Source organism: Chrysochloris asiatica, unplaced genomic scaffold (genome assembly GCF_000296735.1).
Source record: "Chrysochloris asiatica unplaced genomic scaffold, ChrAsi1.0 scaffold00026, whole genome shotgun sequence".
NCBI classification, from domain to species: Eukaryota; Metazoa; Chordata; class Mammalia; order Afrosoricida; family Chrysochloridae; genus Chrysochloris; species Chrysochloris asiatica.
In genome coordinates, this window is record NW_006408544.1 from 6,285,770 (window position 1) to 6,293,991 (window position 8,222).

The 8,222-nt window shown below is 38.6% G+C and overlaps 1 protein-coding gene across 1 annotated transcript in view; it reads right to left on the minus strand.

Moving 5' to 3' along the window:
* TESK2 (testis-specific kinase 2) overlaps positions 1 to 8,222 on the minus strand; it is a 211,009-nt gene that overhangs the window by 98,950 nt on the left and 103,837 nt on the right. The gene's annotated exons all lie outside the window — the stretch shown is intronic.

Here is an 8,222-nt window from a genome sequence, read left to right on the forward strand (position 1 = left end):
GGGGATGGGCCTGTGTGGTGTATCCTTTGGTTATTTGATGATGCATGGAGGGGACTGTAATCATTGCAATGAAACAAAATATGATAGGATGAGTTGTAAAGCTTATGTTCTCCATGGGAGAACCTCACAATAAAAACTTAAAAAAATAAAATAAAATAAATAAGCCTATACTGACCTATCCTATATAGGGAAGGACCTCTGGTAGTATAGTGGTTACAAATCAGGCTGTGAACTGCAAGGTCAGCAGTTCAAAACTACCAACTGTTCCGCGGGAGAAAGACAAGGCTTTCTGCTCCCTTAAAGATTTACAGCCTCGGAAACCCTGTACAGGGTCGCTATGAGTCAGAACCGACTCCACAGCACATAACAACAACAACAACATCTTGGTGGTAGTAGGTTCCTCTTTCTCTGCTCAAGTCTCTCTCCTTTTTTCTTCTGTAAGATAAAAGTGTTGGCATGCCACACCCTTGGGAATTTCCCATAAATTGAACAAGGGTGGTGATTAAGGATATCATGCTTGGTAAAGAAGAGGGTCAGTGATAAAGAGGAAGGTCCCCAACAAGATGGACTCACACAGTAACACCAGCAATTGGGCTCAAGTTTAACAATAACATTATCCCACCCCCTTAATCTTCTTACAGGTTTATCACATCAAATCACATCATGGGGGATCGCTACATTTCAAATGCTAAACCACTGACAATCCTGGACCAGTCAAGTTGACACAATACCTTAACTATCACGTTACTTAATATTCAAAGTGATCCTGTGTAGTTGTTATTGTTTCCTGTATTGTTGTTGTTGTTAGATGCCATCGAGTCGGTACTGACTCATAGAGACCTTATTCACAGCAGAACGAAACACTATCATTGCCATACTTCAGCCCATTGATGCTGCCACTTTGCCAGTCCATCTCACTGGGGATCTTCCTGTTTTTCTCTGACCCTCCACCCTACCAAACATGGTATCCTTCTCCAGCGACTGGTCCCTCCTGACAATATGTCTGAAGTATGAGACATGAAGTTTGGCCATCCTGGCCTCCAAGGAACACTCTGGCTGCACTTCTTCCAAAATGGATCTGTTGGTTCTTTTGGCAACCCATGGCATCAACTCTTCTACGGTCTTCCTTATTCACGGTCCCACTTTCGCATGCATATTAGATGCCATGAAATCAGTGTCTCCTTATAGCAACTTGATGCTCAATAGAATAAAACACTGCTCGGGGTCCTGCACCAATCTCACAATTGTCACTACACTTGAGTCCAATTCTTCTACTGTCTTCCTTATTCACTGTCCAACTTTCACATACATATGAGGCTACTGAAATACCATGGTTTGGACCAAGCACACCTTAGTCCTCAAACTGACATCTGTGCTCTTCAACACTTTAGAAACATCTTATGCATAAGATTTGCCTAATGCAATACATCATTTGATTTCTTGACTGCTGCTTCCATGAGTGTTGATGGTTGATCCATGCAAAATGAAATCTTTGACAACTTCAATCTTTTCTCCATTTATCTTGCTGCTATTTTACTGGACCAGCAGTGAGGATTTTTGTGTTCTTTACATTGAGGTACAACACATATTTAAAAGCGTGGTCTTTGATCTTTAACAGTAAGTATTTTAAATCCTCTTCACTTTCAACAAGTTTGTTTCATCTGTTAATGAGTCTTCCTCCAATCCTGATGCCATGTTCTTCTTCATACAATTTTTTGTTTGCTCAGTGTACAGAATGAATAAGTATGGTAAAAGAATACAACCTTGGTCCACACCTTTTCTGATTTTAAACCAGAGTTTGTAAAACGCTTATTCTTGGTCTATGTACAGGTTTCTCATGAGCAAAATCAAGTGTTCCAGAATATTCATTCTCCACAATGTGGTCCATAGCTTGTCATGATCCTCACAATTGAAAGCCCTGTAGTCAATAAACCACAGGTAAACATCTTTCTGATATTCTCTGCTTTCAGCCAAGATCCAGCTGACATCAGCAATAATATGCTTCATTCCACGTCCCAGTCAGAATCCAGCCTGAACCTCTGGCAGCTCCCTGTCAATGTAGTATTGCAGCCGTTTTTGAACAATCATTAGCAAAATTTTACTTGAATGAGATATTAATGATAATGTCCAAGTATTTCCACATTCTACTGGGTCACCTCTCTTTGGAATGGGCACAAATATGGATCTCTTCCAATCTGTTGGCCAGGTAACAGTCTTCCAAATTTCTTGGCACAAATGAGTAAGTGGCCTCCACTGTTGCATCAGTTTGTTGAAAGATTTCAATTTGTATAGCATCAATTCCAAAAGACTTGTTCTTTGCTAATGACTTCAGTGCACCTTGGACTTCTTCCTTTAGTATCACTGGCTCTTAATCATACGTTTTCTCTTGAAATGACTGAACATCAACCATTTCTTTTTGGTACAGTGACTCTGTATATTCCTTCCATCTTCTTTTGATGCTTTCTGCATCATTCTATATTTTGCCTATAGAATCCTTTAATATAGCAAGTAGAGGCTTGACTTTTTTCTTCAGTTTTCTCAATTTGAGAAATGCTGAGCATGTTTTTCCTTTTTGGTTTTCTAAATCCAGGTCTTTGCACATTTCATTATAATATTTGACTTGTCTTCTTGAGCTGACCTTTGAAATTTTCTTTGCAGCTCTTTTACCTCCTCATTATTTCATTTGCTTTAGCATCTCTAGGCTGGGGGGAAAGTTTCAGAGTCTCTTCTGACATCATTATGGTCTACTTCTTTTCTTAATGACCTTTTGCTTTTTTCCTATATGATATTCTTGATGTCATCCTACAACTCTTCTGGTCTTTGGTCAGCAGTGTTTAATGAATCAAATCTGTTCTTCAGATGATCTCTAATTTCCGGTGGAATATATTCAATGTCATATTTTTGCTCTCATGGACTAGTTTTAATTTTCTTTAGCTTCAGCCTGAACTTGCATATGAGCAATTGATGCTGTCTTCCACAGTCTTCCTCTGGTCTTCTTTTGGCTGATAATATGAAGCTTTTCCACCAGTTGTTTTTGTTTGGTACCACCAAGCTAGGTTCCGAGTCATAATGACCCTATGAATAACAGAAAGAAACACTTTCTGGTCCCTGTGCCATCCTCACAATTGTTATGTTTGAGCTCATTGCTGCAGTCACTGTGTTAATCCATCTCATTGGGGTGGTCTTCCTCCTTTTTGCAGACCCTCTACTTTACCAAGTATGATATCCTTTTAGGTCCCTCCTAATAACGTGTCTCACCATGCTCACTTCTTAGGAGCATTCTGGCTGTACTTCTTCCAAAATCAATGTTTTTTCTTCTGGCTTTCCATGGTACTTTGAATATTCTTCACCAACACCATAAATTCAAATACATCAATTCTTCCTGGTCTCCCTTATTCATTGTCTAACTTTCACATGCATATTAGGTAACCGAAAACAGCATGGCTTGGGTCAGTCACACCTTAGTCCTCAAAATGACATCTTTGATCTTTAAAACTTTAAAGAGATCTTGTGCAGCAGACTTGCCCAGTACAATGTATCATTTGATTTCCTGACTGCTGCTTCCAAGTAAAATGCAATCCTTGACTATTTTAATCTTTTCTCCTTTTATCATGATACTGTTTATTAGTTCAGTTTGAGGATTTTTATTTTCCTTATATTGAATTGTAATCCACATTAAAGGTAGTGTTAATTATTTCAAGTTGTCTTCATGCAAGGTTATGTCATCTGGTTGTGACATTTGCATATCTCAGGTTATTAATAAATCTTCCTCCAATCTTGATGCTACATTCTTCTTCGTATAACCCAATACTACAGATTACTTGCTCAGCATACAGATTGAATAAATACGGTGAAACAATACAACCCTGATGCATACCTTTCCTGATTTTTAACCATTCAAGTAGCTCCTTGTTCTGTTCAAATGGCTGCCTCTTGGTTTATATACAGGTTCTGCATGAGCATGATGAAGTGTTCTGAAATTCCCATTCTTCACAATGTTATCCACAGTTTATGATCCACACAGTCTAATGTCTTTGCAAAGTCAATAAAACACAAGTAAACATCTTTCTGGTATTTATATGCATGACAGAGGATAGCAGAAAGAGCCTGCATTCTGTTGGTACTATTAATATTCCCATTTTACAGCTGTAAAAACTGAGACACAGAAAAGTTAAGTGACTTTCTCAACATCATACATCTAAGTAAATGGTAGAACCAGACTCTGAACCCAAATAATGCAAAGGGCATTGGAAATGACATAATTGAGAATAGCTGGTCTAAGGGGAAAAAGCATTGAGTGGGCACCATGAAATAAATGAACTATTATTGTTATTGCTTTTATAAGTGCTGTCAAGTCGGTTCCAACTCACAGCAATCCTCTATATGGTTTCTGAGGAATAGCTAGTAATTTGAGCTACAGACCTTGCAGTCCACACTGACTTTGTGGTCCAGTGCTTTATTCTACAGTGTCCCAATAGGACTCCAATAAGTTAATTAAGTCCACAAAGACTGCTAAGTTGTTTGAACTGCAAGATCAGTGGTTCAAGCTCCTTGGAAACAGGAGCTATGGGTAGGAATCAATTCAATGACACTTAAAAAGAAATAATAAACATGATCTTGTATATACCTAGCAACATAACCTTGTAATATATATAACTTTACTTTTTATCTTTTTTACACATCTACATATGAAATTCCAGGTGGTACAAACAAGCAACATATTTGGCTACTAACCCAAAGATTAGAGATTCAAGTCCATCCAAAGATACCTTGGCAGAAAGACCTTGGAGATGCACTTTGAAAAAAACAGCCACTGAAAACCCTCTGGAGTAGAATTCTACTCTGAAACACATGGGATTGTCTGTAAGTCAGAATTAACTTGACAGTAATTGGTTTTATATTGTTGATCAGCAGACATTATCTACAACATGCCTTTGCTAAATGCTCTCTATTGTAGTAGATACTATATTCTAACTATGTTTATTTCTCATCTTGAACCCTACCTATGTAAAGAGCTCTTTTCAGGCAAGATTTAATCTTGTTTTATTTCTCGATCTGTACCAAGTTGCCATGAAGTACACACTACTCAACAACAACTAGGTTCACTGGCTAACACCTAGCTCAATATCCAATACCTAATGTGCATTAACTAAATATCTACTGGAAGAAGTACAGCCAGAGACCTCCTTGGAGGACAGGATGGCCAGACTTTGTCTCTCAAACTTGGGACATATTGTCAGGAGGGTACAGTCATTGGAGAGGGATATCATGTTTGGTAAGGTGGAGGGTCAGAGAAAAAGAGGAAAACCTCCAGTGAGATGGAGGCAAAGTGGCAGCATCGATGGACTCAAGCGTGGTAACAATTGTGAGGTTAGCCCAGAACCTGGCAGTGTTTCATTCTGTTGTGCTAGGGTCACTATGAGTCGGTACTGACTCAATGGCACCTAACAACAATGCACATTAACTAAATATCTACTGAATAAATAAAATAATTAATGAGCCAGGATAGCAAATAATTATGTTTATTATATACTGGACAATCCCTAGAGTCAGTGCTATGAGATCACAGAGGGGGAAACAATCAACTCTCTCACTCTCCTCACTGTAAAATACTATAGACTAAACTTTTGTAATATCCTTCACAGGTCTTCACATAAACCCCCACCCAAAAATAAGTACTAAACCACTTCCAACTCGTTAACGACTCTGTATAGGGTTTCCAAAGCTGTAAATCTTATTATAGAAGCAGAAAGCTTCATCTTTCTCTGGGGAATGGCTGGTCAGTTTGAATTGCCAGACTTGTGGCAAGCAGTCCAGTGCTTATCGTATTCACATATATCATTTACAGAAATACTTCTCTGCACTGAATGAATCCAAATTGGTGTACTTTTCTTTTGGTTGCCCAGCTGAATTACCAACTAAGGTGAAGGACCTGGGGAAAAATTTCATTTATATCCTGCACAGCAATATGCACACAGTAAAATTTGCTGTCTGATCTGACAAATCATCCTTTGATGTCACCTAGTGCTCCTCGGAAACCCTGTACAGGGTCGCTATGGGTCGGAACCGACTTGACGGCACTTAGCAACAACAACAACAACAAAGTGCTGAGCTTAGCCTACAATAGTTATCTGCAAAATTTTTGACTAACTAGCAACCCAGTTTATCCTATCAGCTCTGGAACAAATTTTAAATGCACTTAATATGACCAAATGGAACTCTGGTAGAGTAGTGGCTATAAATCGGGCTGCGAACCTCAGGGTCAGCAGTTCGAAGTGGTTCCGCGGGAGAAAGATGAGGCTTTCTGCTCCCTTAAAGATTTACAGCCTCGGAAACCCTGTACAGGGTCACTATTGAGTCGGAACCGACTCCACGGCACATAACAACAACAACAACAATATGGTCAAAAGCTAAAATCACACCCTGTTGTGTGCAAACCTTAGGTCTATACTTAAGGTTCGCAAACATATGGGAACCTCATTGATGCAAATATGGGAATCTCATTTTAAACACATCATTACACATACACCTGAGATCACAGAACCCTCCAAGGAGATCTTCTTTGAACACCTCAAAAGGAGTCACAAAACCAGATAAATGTAATAAGGAAAACAATAGGAAATTTAGCTAGAAGCACGTTAGCAAATTTAGCATGAGAGGCAATACAGCAATGCAACAAAACCATTTCAAGATGCAGAACCCTAAGAACACCAAATTGTTAACCTCTTTCTATGCAAAACTTTAAGAGGTGGGAGGTAGAAAAGAAAGGTATTTTTCCTCTTTATTCTTTCTTTTTTAAAATCCCTACATGATTTCAGCTCTTTTCCCTTATCTTTATAAACATATCTCTCTCTCTCTTGGATTGTTGTTTGTCTCTCTAGCTATTTCTTTCCCCTTCTTCTCCATGTTGTTGCTGTTATTATTAAGTGCTATCAAGCTGGTTCTGACTCATTGCGACCCTGTATAGGGTTTCTGAGTAACAGCCCTTGAGTTTGAATGACCGATCTTGTGGTTCAAACCAACCTTGTGATCCAGTGCTTATCCTACAGTACCACACCAGGACTCCACATCCTCTCCCAAATAAAGGTGCTTCTCAAGGTTCATTCCTGACTGCTGCAGCATTTCCTGGACTACCCATTTTCCTTGGCTATTTCTAGCATTCAAAACTTTTTTTTTCAACTCTGTGTTGTGAAGTGAGTGAAGGTTTACAGAGCATATCAACAGTTTTACAGTCAGCAAATCATATATTTTGCTTTTGTTATAATTATTACAATCCCCTCCATGTACTAAGAGTTCACATTAGTCAACTCTATTCACTAACAATTCACTTTAACTATTGCATTCCTCCCTGTGTCTCCCCTACCTTCACCTTTCCTATGCTAACCTCCTTTCTGTTGTATATTGCCTGCCCTGTCACCCATGCTAACATGTGTCTATCCTACAGTCCATGGATAATTTCCCTCCTCCCCTAAACTACCATCGATGGCTTATTTTATTAAGAAAAACTTTTCTTAACTTTTTATATTTGTCCTTCTGAGATTAAAGACACTCAGCATAATGTCCTCCAGGTTCATTCATGTTATGAATGATTCTCAGATTCAACGTTATTCTTTAACATTGTATAGTATTCCATTATGTTTATGTACCAAAGTTTGTTTAACCATTATTCTGTTGATGGGCATTTAAGCTGTCTCTTATCTTTTTGATGTTTCTCTCATAGACAGAATATTATAGGATCCTGTTTTCCTATCCATTCTAATCTCTCTGACTCTTGACTAGTGTGTTTAATCCACTTAACATTCAGTGTAATTACTGATAGGTTTCTTTGTTTCACATAATTTTTTTGGAAGCATGTCATTATAAATTTTTCATGCTTCAAAAGAAGAATCAAAGGTAATTATTAAAATATTAGTGAAGCCTTGCCCAGTGAAGGAGGCTTCCTGTGGAGCCTTTGCATTGTATAAAACCATAGGTGGAATCCTGAACCCCATCCGGAATCTTCTGAGGTAGGAAATCACCACGTGAAAGGACAAGCAAAAACAACAATGAGATATCATCTCATACCAACAATAACAGCAAAGATAAAAAATGTAGAGGACAACAAATACTGGCAGGAATGTGGCAAGACTGGGACACTCCTGCATTGCTGGTGGGACTGCAAAATGGTCCAACCTCTCTGGAAAGCAATATGGCGTTTACTCAGAAGGTTGAAAATAGAAATA